This window comes from Pipistrellus kuhlii, unplaced genomic scaffold, assembly GCF_014108245.1.
Source record: "Pipistrellus kuhlii isolate mPipKuh1 unplaced genomic scaffold, mPipKuh1.p scaffold_m20_p_26, whole genome shotgun sequence".
Classification (NCBI taxonomy): domain Eukaryota; kingdom Metazoa; phylum Chordata; class Mammalia; order Chiroptera; family Vespertilionidae; genus Pipistrellus; species Pipistrellus kuhlii.
In genome coordinates, this window is record NW_023425525.1 from 2443432 (window position 1) to 2459658 (window position 16227).

Consider the following 16227-nt stretch of genomic DNA (forward strand, 5'->3'; position numbering starts at 1 on the left):
GACAGCGATAACTTACCTGTCAGTCCCTGAGCTGTCGGTGTCTCTGAAAGTGACCACAGGCCTCAGCGCTTACCTGCGTCTGGGAAACTCCCGTCTCACGGCTCCTCTTCTGGCCTCAGCCTTCCTTCCAGGCACGCGGCCCCGCCTTGGTGCACCTGCAGCTCCTGGGCCGTGGCCCCCGCCGAGGCCACCTGGAGGGACGCTGCAGGGCCAACGGCTCTGTTCTCGGTGGCCTTTCCCTCCTGGCCAGTCCACCGGTCAGCGTCCCATCCGCGTTCCAGCTCTGGAAGTTGCCTTGATTTCTCAGCCGAGTAGCTGAGTCTCCTGGGGGTCAAAATTCACCCAGGTTAACAAAGAAAGAGGCCTTATTTCTGGCCTGAGGAAATGATTTGTAAAATGAGGTGTTTTTTTTTCCCTCTTCCAACTGCTAATGCATAATATGTGACCACATTTAGAATTTCTAACAGTGCATTTATGAGGCTCAGAGGAGTGAGTATCTGGATGGTTAGCATACGCTTATTAAGGAAGATTAGAGTCTCCGTTTAATCTAGGTCATGCTCATTTTATTGACAGGAACGCACTCAGGTGGATCTATAAAACATCTTGTGGAGAAAGGTTAGACGTCTCCGATTTCAGATGAGGTTTTGTCTTGTCCCTGGGCTGACCTCTAAAGGGAGGTCTTTGTTCTTCAGTTTGAAAATTCTAGGAAACTAGAATCCACAGTCCTGTCTGTTACCCATTACCGGATGGCATATGTATGAGTGGATCTTGGGAAAGATGTGTACAATATGGCTTCTTACCTGTTTGGACACAGTATGGTAGCATGTTGGACAGCACCCGTGAATGTGGCAGGGCCTAAATAATTGCAGGCAGTGCCGTGTGAAAAATTAGCATTTTGGATGGAAGTTGAATTTGCATTTTATAACAGTGTTTCATTCTAAAATTATACTCAGCAATTGTAACAGCACATAACCACCTCCAAGCTTAATCGCTCCTACTCCCTGTGTGAGGCGAATAGTGTTTAGTCTTAATGGACTAAATGGATTATGTTGCACAATTAAAAACCCCTCATGCATCGTGTGGGGGCTGTCTGTCATCGGTGTTGGGTTATTTTGTATGCAGCGTTGTATGGAGAGAGAGTGTGTGTGTCTATTTATCGACCCATCATTAGACTACTTGAAAGAGTTGAAAATAATGGAATATATTTTCTTTGATGTGAAAAAAATGCAGTAATGTTATTTTTTAAATATATATATTGATTGATTTCAGAGCGGAAAGGAGAGGAAGATAGAAACATTGATGATGAGAACCATTGATGGGCTGCCTCCTGCACGCCCCACACTGGGGATTGAGCCTGCAACCCGGGCCTGTGCCCTGACTGGAAATTGAACCATGACTTCCTGGTTCATGGAGTGACTGAGCCACACTGGCTGGGTGAAAATATATATTTTTTTTAAATTAGAATATTTTTTATGTGCAAAATTTGATATGATTTTTGTCTTCTAAACCTTATTGCAAACGGGCTTCTCTTTTTAAGATGAAATGCTCTCCCATTGGGGAGTCTATTGGTTGCAGTTTTCCAGACAGGTGTTTAGGGATGTCATTAAGGCTAATATTGATACCTATACATTCATTTTATAGAAATAGTCAAAGATGTGTACAAAGGTTTTTGTAAATAATGTTTATATTGCATTTATTTCTAAATGGCAAGAAGTTGGAAACCTCATCCACTTTAAAAAGTTCTAGATATAATGTAACACTAAGTAAAATGAAAAGGTACCCATAAATATATCCTGCATAATGTCAGTTTTATGTGAGAAAACACTTTGCCCCAAATACATCTTAATTATTTAGTCTTAATATTGGCTATGTTCTCTCTAGGCCATAGGAGTGTTCTTAATCTTTTTCTTGTTTGGAATTATTATAAATGTTTTTCAAACATTGTGCAGAAGGGATCTGAGCTACTTCTATAGTCGGAGTAAATCAAGGTCAGTGTGATTTCAGAAGCCAGAGGCCTCAGCCCAGTGTGTGGTCTTTGGACTTCCATTTCCATTCCTGGCAGCTAGGGGGCCTCAGCTCTTGGCAGCGAGAGAAAGATTCCAGTCCAATTTCTGGGAGTCTCTTAAAGCTCCCTCCTCAGTTTTCAGAAAGCACATCCCTGCCCTGCTCTCTAGGACTTAGTCTTTCCCCACTGTGTGCCAGGTCTTCGGAGGGTACAAAGATCAGCATCTTATTTACATAAAAACAAATAATAAGATTAACAGCGAACAGCCAGTCTATGTGTGTTTGTCTTCCAGGTAAATTAATGATGACTACACCCCAGGCAATTGTCACCATGCTTTGTCGTTTCCTTTGTAGGCCATACACAAGAGAATGGTGCCCACAGATAATCCTTGACATGAACTTGTACACAGTTATGTATGTGGAGGCAGACAGAGACAGGATACGAGCACAAAGCTTTTCCCTTGGCTCAGGGGCTGTCGGAAGAAAGCTCAGGTGGCTCATTACAGATGTCCATTTACCTAGCAAAGTCACAGGCCTTCCCAGAAGGATGAAGCCTATGAGGAACAGGTCTGAACACCGTGCCTGTGAGAGAGGGTAGTCCTCAGCCCCTGGGTTCCCAGTGGGCCCGCAGGTCCAGGGCTCTTACACTCCCTGGAGAGCGAGCCAGAGCCCAAGGTAAGATCCAGCGTCTCAGCCTCCCTGGTCCCCAGAGCAGGTGTTGCCATCCTCACAGGAAGGACACAGGCTGAGGACTGTGCTGCTGCATGAGGAAGTGTTACACAGACACACTCTCAAAGCCAACCAGAAGCAGAAACGCCACGCAGTCCTGGAAGAGTGGAGGGGCAGCGTTCTGGCCCCCACAGCTCTGAATGTGCCTCTTCCCCTGCTCGGCAGTCTTTCCATAATGACTGGCTCAGTGGCTTTCTGTCCCAGCAGTCTCCGGCGTGAATGTGAGCTGGAATTGCTACTAAGGAGTTTACCGATAATCCCTAGTTTACAGCAATTAAGGCTCAGTGCACTGAGGCTCCACATTCCAATTAAAATCCCTGTATGTACACTGAGTGGCCACATTATTATGATCTCTGAACACATAATAACCTGGCCACTCAGTGTATATCCTATATAATCCTATATAATAAAAAGCTAATATGAAAACTGTCCCCTCAACAAGTAGGCAGGCCAGCCAACTGCCCATGTCCCCTCCCCCTGGCCAGGCTGGCCGAACCCCACCCATGCACGAATTCATGCATTGGGAGATTTTATATTTATTTATATATATATATACACACACACACACACACACACACACACACACACACACACTGAGTGGCCAGATTATTATTCATTCGGAGATCATAATAATCTGGCCACACAGTGTAGATACTGTAACCTGTATTGGCCCACCCACACCATTTCTCTCCTCTCTGAAATTCATCCAAAAGTTAGGTCTAGCAATGTCAGTGACAAAAACTGTTTTGTTTTTTCAATGTTGAAGTGTGGGCTTTCTTGATTTTCGTTTTCTTATCGTGTTTTAAAAATAAAATTCTCTTCGCTGATGTGATGCTTATAATCTTTCCTAAACAATGTGTCCCTGGTGGGTCATCATGCATGTAACAGCCACCCCCCATGGCGTACGTTTCTCAAGGGACTTTAAAAATCTAAGTGAGAAATGAGTGGCTGGCCAGTCAGTGCAGGGAAGTCAGAAAGGATGAGGCAGTCAGGTCTTAGGAACATCCATGAAAGCTATTTCAGAGAAGCATTCATTTCACTTTTAATGCCTTTCAGGCCGACTGTTGAATATATCATAATAGCGTGGCACAACAGGGCAAATGAATTTCACTTTTAATAGGCTGAGAAACAAGATCAGGTGATGAATGCGTCATTGTCCTGAGGAATGAGTGGGGAGCCGTTCCTTTCCCACAGAAAGCAAGAGCAGGGGTGCACACGGCCTCGTTAGCAGGAGTCCGACCTGGGAGTGATCCGACGGGACATGAAGACGGTCTTCAAAGCAGGCGAATGGGTGTTGGGAAATGTGCTTTTGTTTCTGCTCCGCCTAACTACATTGGATCCGGGGGTGGGGGTGGGGGGTGGAGGGGTGCAGTTGGGAGGAAAGATACGTAGAAGGCAGTAATTCATGCTGAATGGATAGAAGTAGTCATTCAATGAAAACTTGATTTTTAAAATATACCTTTTTATTGATTTCAGAGAGGAAGGGAGAGGAAAAGAGAAACATTCATGAGAGAGAATCATCAACTGGCCGCCTCACGCATGCCCCCCACCTGGGATCAAGCGGGCTGGGGCATGCCGCAGTGGAGCATGCGGCCCCGGAGGCGGTGGCAGCAGGCTCGGTGGGTCCGGCGTGTGGGCAAGGCGCGCAGCAGTGGTGGCGGGCCGTGGCAGGGTGGGGCTGGTGGGATGGGTGGGCCGCACCCTGCCTGCCCCGCCCAGCCCCACCCTGCCCACCACAGCAGGAGAGGTGGGGGGACGGGAGAGGTGGCAGTGGCGGGCCAGAAGTCTTGCAGGAATATTCCTGCAACAGGTCACTAGTCTACCAACAAAGGCGGAGCCATGCCTTTCACTGTCAACAAAAGCTTTTGGGCGGTGACAGTTGTTCAACTAATTGAGGGCACCGCCTTCTCCTGTTCTCAGGTGCGGGATACGGCTCCATGGTCAGCCATTGAGGGGAAAGCACTTTATATTTTAAATCGCAAGCTAATCAACGCTCTTTTCTCATTAACACATGCGACCTCTGTGGTTTTGCTCTCGCGGGCTGGCCTAGTTTCTCAGTCTCCGTTAATGACATTGCAAACCTCTCTGTTATGTGAGTTATTTTCTAGCTGAGCCTTTTCAAGCTCTCAATGGATGTTCATTACAGTGACTGCCTGTCCTGTTCAGGAAGGAAAAGTCCCGGAGGAACCTAGAATATTGTGCCCTTTCTATTCCCTCAGCCTGTGTGTGGAATGACCGCGTTATGGGAGTCATGTGGACAGCTTGGCCACACGTCTGATATCAGAGACAATACACCAGCTTCTTAGTTCAAATAACAAGCTATTGGCTGTTCAAATGACAATTAGTAGAGCTGGGATGAGAAAGACAGATGAAAGATAGCGGATAATTAAGCTCAGAGGGCTCTGTCCTATTTTGCGTTCCTAATTTATGGTAGATTAAATATTCCTGTGTTGCTTTGTCTTCCTGGATACACAGATGGGTATGGAATTTGAGTTGGACTCCAAACCTATAATGTCTGCAGTAACATCCTAGAAAATGACAGTCAATGTGTTTCTAACTCTGCATAATTAATAGATTGAGTTCATGTGTAGCTTGCTCAGGACAGATTGGTATTATGGCCGTACCCCTTTACCCCCCCTCCCCCCATTTTTATCATTTGGTGTGACTAGTGTGGTGTTTACACTACACACACCCCAGGTGTGTTGGAGGAAGCTCTCCTTTTGACCAATCCAGGGAGTGGCCTTTGACCACTGACAAAAAGCACCCCTGATTAGGCAAACAAATAAGCAGATTTTAAAAAGCCATAGAATTATCGAATATTGAAGTCAGAAAGTGCAAGGGAGATCATCCCATCCAATCCCTTTCTGCTACCAGAGAGAAAATTAAGACTCGGTGAGATGCAGGGATGTGTGACATGTATTGTGCCAGTTAGTCAGGAGCCAGCCTACTCTTTAGTTTTCTTTATTTTATGTATTTGATCATATTCTTATTTTCTCCCGTGATTCATGCTAATAAGAATGCATTTATTTTTTTTAATTCAGGTAATAGAGAAAGCAGTGGAATTTGCCCAATAGAATAGATGCAGTCTGTTTGGGATTGTAAGGAGTTTGTCTCCACAAGTATGGGTCTGAGTGTCTTTTATTCCTGAGCTGCTTGGATCCCACCTGAGTCTGTCAGGAAAGTGATTGGTGGGCCCCTGGATAGCATCAGGGCGCAGGCTGGTGCAGCTGGAATGACCAACCATGTGGTCAGCGTGTCGGGTGTTTGAGTCATGGAAGAGCCTGACCTCCGAGGAGGGGTGGCGGGTGGAGAGTGAATTCAGTCCCAGGACCCGAATCCCTGGGAACTCTGGGCACTGGAGCTCCGTGGGGCTTCCTGGCTGGTGAGTACAGGGAAGGAAAGTACTATTTGCAATCCCTGGAGACCTCGCTGGCCCCATGGGTCTCTTCATGTGGGTGTGTGGTTTGTATTTTTTATCCTACAACTGCCAGGGCAAGTATAGCACTTTCCTGAGTTCGGTGAGTCACTCTAGAGAATGACAGACGGGATGGTGGTTATCAGAAGCCCCCTGTTTGTCGCTATTTGGTCAGAGATGCAGGTGACTTGGCTGGTGCCTCCTCTTCTGACCGGTGGGCTTCCGAAGCGAGTGTGGTCTTGGCGGAGGGGTGCTGAGCTCTTAACTTGTGGGCTCTGTGCTAATGGCCAGTGGTCAGCATCTGAATTGAAATATTGCAAAATGCTAGCTGGGACTGGTGTCAGATTGAAGCATTGAAGCATATATGTCGTGTAGCTCCATAATACTCCATTCATTCATTCATTATGGTTTCAAATGTTGGTATTTTATTTTATTTTTATTTTTTGTTGTTTATTTATTTTATTTCCATTACTGTTATTCCTCCTCATATCTTCCCTCTCCACCTTCCCTCTCAATCACCACACTGTTGTCCCTGCCCATGAGTTCCTTCTCTTTTTTGTTCAATCCCTCCATCCCTGTGACCTTTTTATTGACAGCTGCTTTGGTACAAAGGAGCTGGTCAAGTGTGACTATTCTCCTTCTGACCATGATCGTTTGTAGAGTACTAACCTGCAATTCCTGTTCCTTCTCCTTGGGCAATATTTTGCTTCCTCTAGCAAGAAGCTTGTGCCCATAGTCAGGAACTGGAAAATTTAAGGTATGTGCCAAGGGTAGTTTTCCCTAGTTTTTATCCTGCTTATCACAAGATTAAACAAAATTTTCTGAAGCCTTAGGACTCAAAGTGTAGTTCTTAGGCCAGAATCATGGTACCATCCGGGGACTTGTTAGAAACTGAAGACTTCATCATAATCTCTGGTTTAACAAGCTCCCCAGATGACTCACATGCACATTAAAGTTTAAGAAACTTTAATCTAAATTTTAGAGATGATGAGGTAGATTTATATTAAACTAAAATCCACGCCCTTTCCTTTGGGGAAAAATATGAAGACTCTGGCTTATCTGTTGAGATTATTTTTCTCAACAGTCAGAACGCATTTGTAATGGACAAATTCTTCCATACCTGCTCCTTGTGATGACACTCTGTGTTTTATGACTTTTGGCATTTGTTAACATCTGGTAATGTTTCAATAGTGCACACAGATATTAAGCATCAATCTTGAGCTCTTTGTTCAATATGGTTGATTGAACAAATGCGTTTATCTTCTCTCCTTGAAATGTCACTAAAATACCAATAAGGAACAAAAAGAAAACCTCATCCCACAGTGATGAAGAGAGCAGGGGAAGCATCATGTATTAACCCAGGGATGTTAGCACAGCGTTTTAGTTATGTGGAGAATCTGGGCATGAATTGTTTTAGGAACAGAGAAAAATTAGGAAAGTAAAAAAAGAATAAGGCAGTGATAACCTGTAGGGAATACAATATTGTACAGGAGACAAATTGCAATGATAGTCATTGTATACATGTGGTTCTGCTGTAATTAATCATAATAATGTCTATGTGAATGCTGATTTAACAGAAAGTTGTGGTAAAATTATATTTGAGGAACAATTGGGAGGGAAAACCTGGAGGGGTGTGAGGGAACTGAATTCTCATTCTCCCTAGTGTTAATTCTAGTAAGTAAATCATATCTAAGATTGTAACATAAGTATTAGTGTAGGTATGGAATGTGGTGTTAACACCAGAAAAAAAATATCTGAGTTACTGTTAGTTGTCTCTCTTTTGCTTTCTCCCAGCACTGACCAGGCTAGAATTTTTGGTTGCTGAGTGTAGAGATCATTGTTTTAACTGTCAGAAGATCTGAGTGCTAGTTCTCTCCTACTACCGACTAGTCTTGTGTTTTTCAATTAAAGGCATGCTATCCCATGATTCTTACACTGTTTAATCACCCAGGTATCTTCTTCTACTGTAAGCATAGTGGACAAGAAGAGACTATCTCTAGCAGCTCTCTCAATAGTTTTAATTTTTGCTCTGCTTTGTCACTCAGTCATGGACCAAGTGGCTTGAGAACTACTCTTTCAGGAGAAGAGTAGACACTTTTTCTCCCCAAGAAGCCAACCAGCCTTGATAGCTGGGAGGACAGCATGGAGTTGTCAGTAGGATGATTGGGGAGCAGCAGTTCCTTTAGGCAGATGGACCTGTCTTCAGTTCTCACACTCTATGACATTTGTGAGAATTCAGGTATTTCCAGAAAGCCATCTGGTCAAAGCACTTGGCCTATTGACTTAATGAACCCCTGTCTGATTATATTTCTTCGCTTCTCTTCATTTGTGCTCCAGATCTGTATTGAGTTTGTTGAACAGTAAATACAGGATGCTCCCTGGAGTACCTTTGAAAGGCACGTAGCTGTTGGTTTGGATTGCATGCAGATCAGAACCCCGCAGACTGAGTGTGCAAGCCAACCACATCCAGTTAGGACTCACCTGGGCTCAGGAACACACAGTCTTCTAAAGAGCAGTAGAGGGAGCAGGTGATAACGGACACGAGCCAACATTTAACGAGGGCAAATACGCCATATTTCCGGCGTATAAGACGACCCCCTAATTTTACAGTTAAAACATAGGCCTATATTCACTCTATAAGACTACCCCCCACTTCAAAGAAAAGACTTACTTTGCCGTCAAGATCTGCAGGTAATTTTTGTGCAATTTTGGTCTTTTGCCCCCGATTTTGGTTGACTTTTTTTCATTTCAAAAGTCGTCTTATACACCGGAAAATACGGGTAAGCAGGCACTTCTCGTGGACAGAAGGCGCTGTCCCTCTGTCCCTGGCCCCAGTCCTGTTGTCTGTTTCTTTGTTCTTTCCTTGCCTTTTAGTCTGTAGTATCTCACTTTTGGGGGGACTAACTTGCTCTATCTGTGTCTCTCCCTTTTTTTTTCCTGCCCCCCTCTCCCCCCGCCACCACTCCTGTTCATTGTGCTCACGAAAATAACGTAAGGAGGATGTTGAATTGGAATTGGAACCTGGGTTCAGGACATGAGATCATAGAAAGCACCAAAATGGCTATAGAAATGAAATTGGAGTTTCAGTTTATGAAGACATTGTGACGCCAACCCTATAAGGCCATCTGGTCCGAGAACAGACTCTCCCAGGTTTTCCTCCAGCTGGGAAACTGTGGGGAACCAATTTTTCGCAGGTGGAATACACCTTATTAAGTGTTCTCCTTTTCTAGCTCAAAATAGGACTTTTAATTAGAAGAAAAATGGGGTTTGTTCCTTCTGTTTTAGAAAAGGAGTCTTATTGCTGTTTTTACACAGAGAACAGGCACTATTTTATGTCCTCTGTGTCAAGAGGAACAGCTTTTTCCATAGAGATGACTCACCTGCGGGTCCGGCTCAGGTTAATCACCGTTATCTGGAGTTTTCACAGAACACGCCTGGAAGCCGCCTAATTGCTCCCTCATTCCTTATCTCTTTCTCCTTCAGAGATGTTTTCTGCCATAGATAACTCTCTAACCCAGCGCAGGCGGGGCGTCTATCTGGTCCGTCTTTGTGCTGGTGTACTGGGCAGCTCCTAACGGTTTAATTTCTTGGTAAATACCATCGGACAAAGAAGGAGCAGCCTGGCCCAGCCTCTGGCCATTGTTCTGGTTTATTAGAATCAGTTAGGATTTGGCCTCTGGGTAATGGTGCCGTGGAGATTCCCAGAGCAGTAAAATTGTGTCCTAATTTAGTCTTTCATTAGCTCAGTTCCAAAAAATGTTCTGCACTGTACAGTGCAAATAGGGTAAGTCTATCACAAAAACGCAAGGCTATCCCTTCTGTTGGTGAAACACTAGCCATCCAGTGGACATCATGTGTATTTGTTTGCTCACGTATTCTAACAAAAGTCAAATAGAATTTAAAATAAAGGGATCAACGGAGATCATTTTTAAACATCATGTTCACTAAAAAATATTTAGCAATCTGGCATTTTCAGCTGTCTTTGTGATATTTAAGGGATCGTAATTTTTAAAACATATACATTTTTATTGATCTCAGAAAGGAAGGGAGAGGGAGAGGTAGAAACATCAATGATGAGAGAATCACTGATTGGTTGCCTCCTGCACACCACACTGGCGCATGGAGCCTGCAATCTGGGTCTGTGTCCTGATTGGAATTGAATCTTGATCTCCTGGTTCATAGGTTGATGCTCAACCACTGAGCCATGCTGGCCGGGCTCTACTAAGTTTTAATATTTTAACATTTTTTCCTTCCTAGTACAGGTGGCTCTCATTTCCTTAAAAGGATTTTACAAGGAAGTTATATTATTGGAAGGCGCACAAATGCTAAGCTGACCACCTATTTTCTGACATTCTTCATTGGCAAAGCCAACGATTATACTTTTCAGTTTGTAAGAACTGAGTGTGACTTCAAATGAATTAAAAGCAGTGGAGTGTATGTCAGTAGAATGTTCCCTCTGACCTTTTTATTTTTTAAGCTATGCCCCACTTTTCCCACTAGACCACAGTAATTTATTGTAAGTAGTTTTGCAGGGTTTTTATCTGTAAATTACAGCTACTTGGAACAAACCATGTCATTGTTTATTTGTGGGGGGCTATTAGATTAACCAAAGAACTTGTATGCATGTGTGCATAGCCCATAGGCACACACAGTAAGGCAGTGAAGGCCTGGGGAGGGGGTAGAATGGGGTGAAGGAGGCGGTGGTGGCGGGGAGGGCATCTGTAATATTTTCAACAATAAGGAAATGTTTGAAAAAATTTAAGATGGGTTGCGCTGTTACATAAGAAGCAATGAATTCTATGGGGTGGACAGAGGTGGGCTTACAGAACACAAATAAATAATACAACAATTAATACATAACAATACCAGAATAAGCTGTGTTTTGTGGACTCACAACTGCGGGCCTACTTTTGCCCACCCGTGTGTTGCCCGTGTCCTAAAACGTAGCCGCCGCAGCTGAATACCAAGGCGCATTGTTTCTTCCCGCCTGTGGTTCCGTGGCCACAGGGTTCCTGTAGGGCCACCCGAGAGCCCGCACCGGTGGGATGCCCAGCCACTGGACAGGGCCAGTGCCTTTGGTCATGGTCTTCGTGACACGGTCGCCCTGGTTGAGCGGGTGCTGAGCAGACAGCAGAGGAGAGCCTGTGGCCGAGGCTCTTGTTTCGTCCCCGAGAGCAAAGGCCTCGGGGTACTCCAGGCTCCTGGCAGCATCCACGCTCAGCAAATCTGTGGGAGAGAATCGGCGGGCACCATTTTGCACTGAGTACCTTTCCACCAAGGTGCGGGAGTGCCTGTATCCCCAGTGCGACTTTTAAAGTCTCATTTCTCAGCTCAGTCACGTGAAAGGTCCTTCCAACACTCTACGCTGATTTCTCTCCTTCTCTGGGAAAGCTTTGGAATGCTACTTGGTTTTAAGAAATGGAAGTGCTTTTCGAATTCAAAGCACTAAGGTGGTAATTTAATATCTTCAACCCTTAAATCAAATCGTTTTTCTTGCTCTCATTTGCTCGGCTTCCTGGCTTATCAAGCTTGATTACATGTGCCTTTTCTTACGTTGAGAAATGCGGCCTGAAAGTGTGAAATGAGAAAATTGATCTTCCTAAGTATATGAAGCGTTTTGGCAGTGTTTTGGGTAAGCCTTGTTTTGCATGATGGAAAATTATAATTCTGGCTGATCATTTTTGTGTGTGTGGTTTTTTTTTTTTTTTTTTTTTTTTTTTTGCCATGATTAGGAAATGGTGAAATGAATCATTGGCAGTAAGTAAACACCGATTTAAAAACTTCTTTACTTCAAACAAAAGGAAACATCTTTTTCAAGGCATCTAAATGGCTTTTCCAGAATGATGCTTAAGTATACATTTGCTAGAGCATGCATCCTTCTTGGGAATTGATTTTAATTTTTTTGTTTGCATCTTTGTCAAACCCTGCCAGAGAACGGAGGGGGAGGGACTGGAAAGCCCTGCCTTCCACAGACTGTGGTCTTGAGAAGCTGCATTGAGCCACTTTGCTGCATTCCAACCTGACCAGACTCTCCTTAGATTTATCCCTTTCTCTCTGCTGGTACAAGGCTGAGTTGTGTCCCCAGAAAGACAGTCCTGTTCTAACGCAAATCCTGTGAAGCTGGCCTCATTTTGAAATAGGGTCTTGCCGAGATCGGTTTGGCTCAGTGGATAGAGTATTGGCCTGCGGACTGAAAGGTCCCAGGTTCGATTCCGGTCAAGGGTCAAGGGCATGTACCTTGGTTGCGGGCACATCCCCAGTAGGGGGTGTGCAAGAAGCAGCTGATGGATCATTCTCTCTCATCGATGTTTCTGACTCCCTATCCCTCTCTCTTCCTCTCTGTAAAAAAAATCAATAAAATATATTTTTTAAAAAAAGAAAAGGAATACAGTCTTTACAGATGTAGTCAAATTAAGAGGAGGCCACGTTGGCATTAGTCCAATGAATGGTGCCTTTAATTCGAAGAAGGGAGGGAGATCTGGAGAGACAGCGGCCTGGGAGGAAGGCTAGGTGGTACCTTCTTCTAGTAGCCCTAGCGAACTACAGTCACCCCTGCCCCTTTCTTTAAAGGAAATTCCAGGACACATTCCCAGCTGAAAACCATGCCATCCATCAATGGACGTTCTGGCTAAGAAATTTATAAGGAATTCATCTGAAAATCTGATTTTGTCATGTTAAGCAAGCTTTCTACCCTCTGAGAGGTGTTTAGTCCTAGTACCTTTTAATACTTTATTCTTAAGGGTTGGTTATATGGATTATGGCTGCTAGAACTAACTCTGCTTTTGTCATTTTATTCCTGTCTACAAATAGTGTTTTCATTTCTCCCCAGTTTCAGTGTATAAAATAAACCACGCTGGTGGTCAGCTTAACTGTGCACCACGTCCTCACTGTTCAAAGGAACACACAAAAGCAGCCACAGTTGTGTTGCCAGGTGCCTTTTCTTTCTTTTTCCAGAACTTCATGGTACCGCGTGTAGTATTTTGATTCTAGACATGACCTTTCTCTCTGGTACAATACTGATAAGCCCCCATGCAAGGACCTGGTTAGCAATGCCTTAGGCAGGGTGAAATGGTATAATAGAAGTGGGGGATGTAGGACTAAATGTGAATATTGTTGTAGTTTTTCTGTTTAGATGTGTCCCCAAATGACCATTTGGGATGTTCAATACAGTAAATATATCGATGACAACCATTTTCTTAAACAACTCCAAAAACAATCTATTAATTATTTGTTATGATTTGTTTTAGGGAGTCAAAAAATAAAAGAGGAGAAAGTGAGAGAGACTGGATCAAATGTCATCACACTATAATCCCTCTTCATTATTTCCCATGTCCTCAAATGTCAACATTAGGAGGAAACCCGAGTTGCCTTAATGGGGACATAAACAATGAGATCCCCCCCACCCCCCCTGATATTTGTAATGGCTGTGGGGACATGTTATTGGAGTTTTTCCTGTAGCAACATATACTTTCAAACTTTTAGTTGTTTTTATTGTTTGCTTTGTGGTTTACTGACATATCACTTCTGATTTTTCATGACTAAAGCCTATCTATGGGGTTTTAAGGATTTTCTTCATAGTTGTTGGAAGATTTCATAAGAATTGATAAAGTAAATTGATTCTCTTTGTAAAATATGTTAACATTTTGTCAATGCTAGATTACCTTATTGAGTTTAACTTGTATTTCTTGAGTGATCAATCTCTGTGTTTAAAGTAGGGAAAATATATAGTTACCCATGTTTCTGTGTCTAAAAATAGTTTATGGCAAGTAGACATGCTTCTTGATTTAAGCAGTGTGAGGATGGTATTTGGCTAGTTTCTATATGTAGTGAAGAATAAATAATCAATTTGAATGAAGTTCCTATATCAGCATATTGTGATAAGTAAAACATTTTAGACCAAGAAAAAAAATCCATGATTTTTCTGAGTTTTATGATTCTTTGAAAGTATGGCTTGAATCTGGGACTCCTTTAAGTAACAGTTAAGACATATTTGTGAAAACAGTGATATATAAGCAGAATGTCCTTCGGTAGAATATAAGCCCCATAATGGTGAAAAGTGTGACCATCCTCTTCCTCTTTTTCCAGTGACTAACAGCCGTACAGTCAATATTTGTTGAATGGAGACAAAATATAGTTCAATGAGCAGAGTAAGGAATTATAATTGTAAGCTTATGTTTGCTGATGTGCAGTTCCACTTAACACTTTTTATTTAAATAAAATAAAAATTTAAGAACTGAAATCAGTATAAAAAACTGATCTATGTTCCATACTTGCGATTCTTCTTATTTTTCTGTTCAAAAGGATCTGCATGTGATTGGTAGCATATTATTTCTTGGCATTGCTGACAATAACACATTTCCCTCCACATTGTTTTAATGCATTTTTAGTCTTAGTTTCAGAAAATCTGAATTAGAAAATATATAATTTCTTAAATTTTTTTGTGTGAGAAAAAAAATGTTTTCTTCCAGACAAGATGAGAGACTCATTTGGCACTCATGGGGGATAACCTTTAGAGTTTTGTTATAGTTAAAGTTTGCTGGTATAGCCATATGGTATCACTAAATTATACGTTCTGTTCTATACTTTGAGTACTTTAACCAGTTCTTAGCTGATTTTATGTGAGATTTAGAGGGTAATATAGGAAGTATGAAATGCCATTCTTGTTATTGAAACAAATGTCCTTCCTCTCTTACTGGCAGTTTAGATTAAATTTTAATCTGGTAAATACATCATGTTCTGCTTTGGGCATCTGTATTTATTTGGCTGTAACAAAATACTTCATTCCAATGACCATTATTCGGTGTCTATTCAGTGCACTTGTTTGTTACAATTTTTCTAAGAAAGTGCAGCTTGCAATGGAATCTCAGCGTTATGCTGAGTTTGTTATTGTTCCTTATGCAGATAGGTTTAAAGGATGCACACGAGATCCCTGAGAAACTTCTTGCTGACCTACGCAATCCCTGCATCCTAATAGGTCATATTTCAGCTCCTATATTTTGACAAATAGCCTGGCTCTAAAAAGCCCTGTCCGTGGTGCTGAAGCATCTCATGATGTATGAGCGTGTCTCGCTGATAAATTCTAATGTCAGCCACCGCGTGATAGCGATACATCAGGTTGTACAATTTATGTTTGGGAGACACACGGAATGAGCAAATCTCATAGTTTCCTTGGGTTAAATTAACACAGCCGGTCCTTTCATTTTAAAGAGATCACACCAATTACTTTCTGCATAGTGAAAAACAGCCAGGGTTTAATTAGGAACCGTCAATGCTACCACAAAGGCGAATGCCTGGTATTGACCAATGAATGGATGTGCCTGCAGGACTGGAAACGTTTCCTCGACAGTGGCATGTTGACGCCACGCAGGAAGCTACTGTACGAAAAGTTAAACATTTGGTTATGAACAGGCACAGCAGCAATTAACGTGGAAACCTGGTGGCTCTGTAGAGACAAGTGGTTTGCCTATAAAGAATATAGCTCATTACCTCAGGTGGTTTCTATTGTTCCAGGATATTTCCTTTGTACACAAATACATTCATTTTGCAGAACTATGGTTTTTTTGTTTTGTTTTGTTTGGAAATATGACTAAAACCCTAAAAGATCTTGGCTGTTTTTTTCCTAAGTAAAATTTACGTGTTTCCTACATAAGACTCTTAAATAATGAATTGTGTGCTTGGACTTCAATTCAGTGATTTTCAATATTTTTAAGTTGTGTTTTTCTGGTGCTCAAATATAGTCATAGAGAACTGCACTTAATTTTGTTTTTACCTCTAAATTTGTCTGAGAAGCTTGTTATTGAACTCTGGGGTTATCTGATTCATGCCATTTGATTTTGGGTTGAAGCAAGTAAAAGAGAGAATTTCATAAAATTGAACCTATAAACTTCTATTAATTCAATAGATTTTTAAAGGAAAAGTCTACAATTTTAGTCTTGGAAAAGCCTAGTCTTCTAACATTCTAGATTTCATTGTTATTCTAGGGGAAAAAACATCTGCTTTGATCTTAACAGACTTTAAGTCAGTACCTGTAAGATTGGTTGCTGTGCATGTGTCTAAACGTCCTTCTTTGGAGATTATGT

The 16227-nt window shown here is 42.5% G+C and overlaps 1 protein-coding gene across 2 annotated transcripts in view; it reads left to right on the top strand.

Annotated features, from left to right (window-relative positions):
* IMMP2L (inner mitochondrial membrane peptidase subunit 2) overlaps window positions 1-16227 on the top strand; it is a 364131-nt gene that overhangs the window by 127944 nt on the left and 219960 nt on the right. The gene's annotated exons all lie outside the window — the stretch shown is intronic.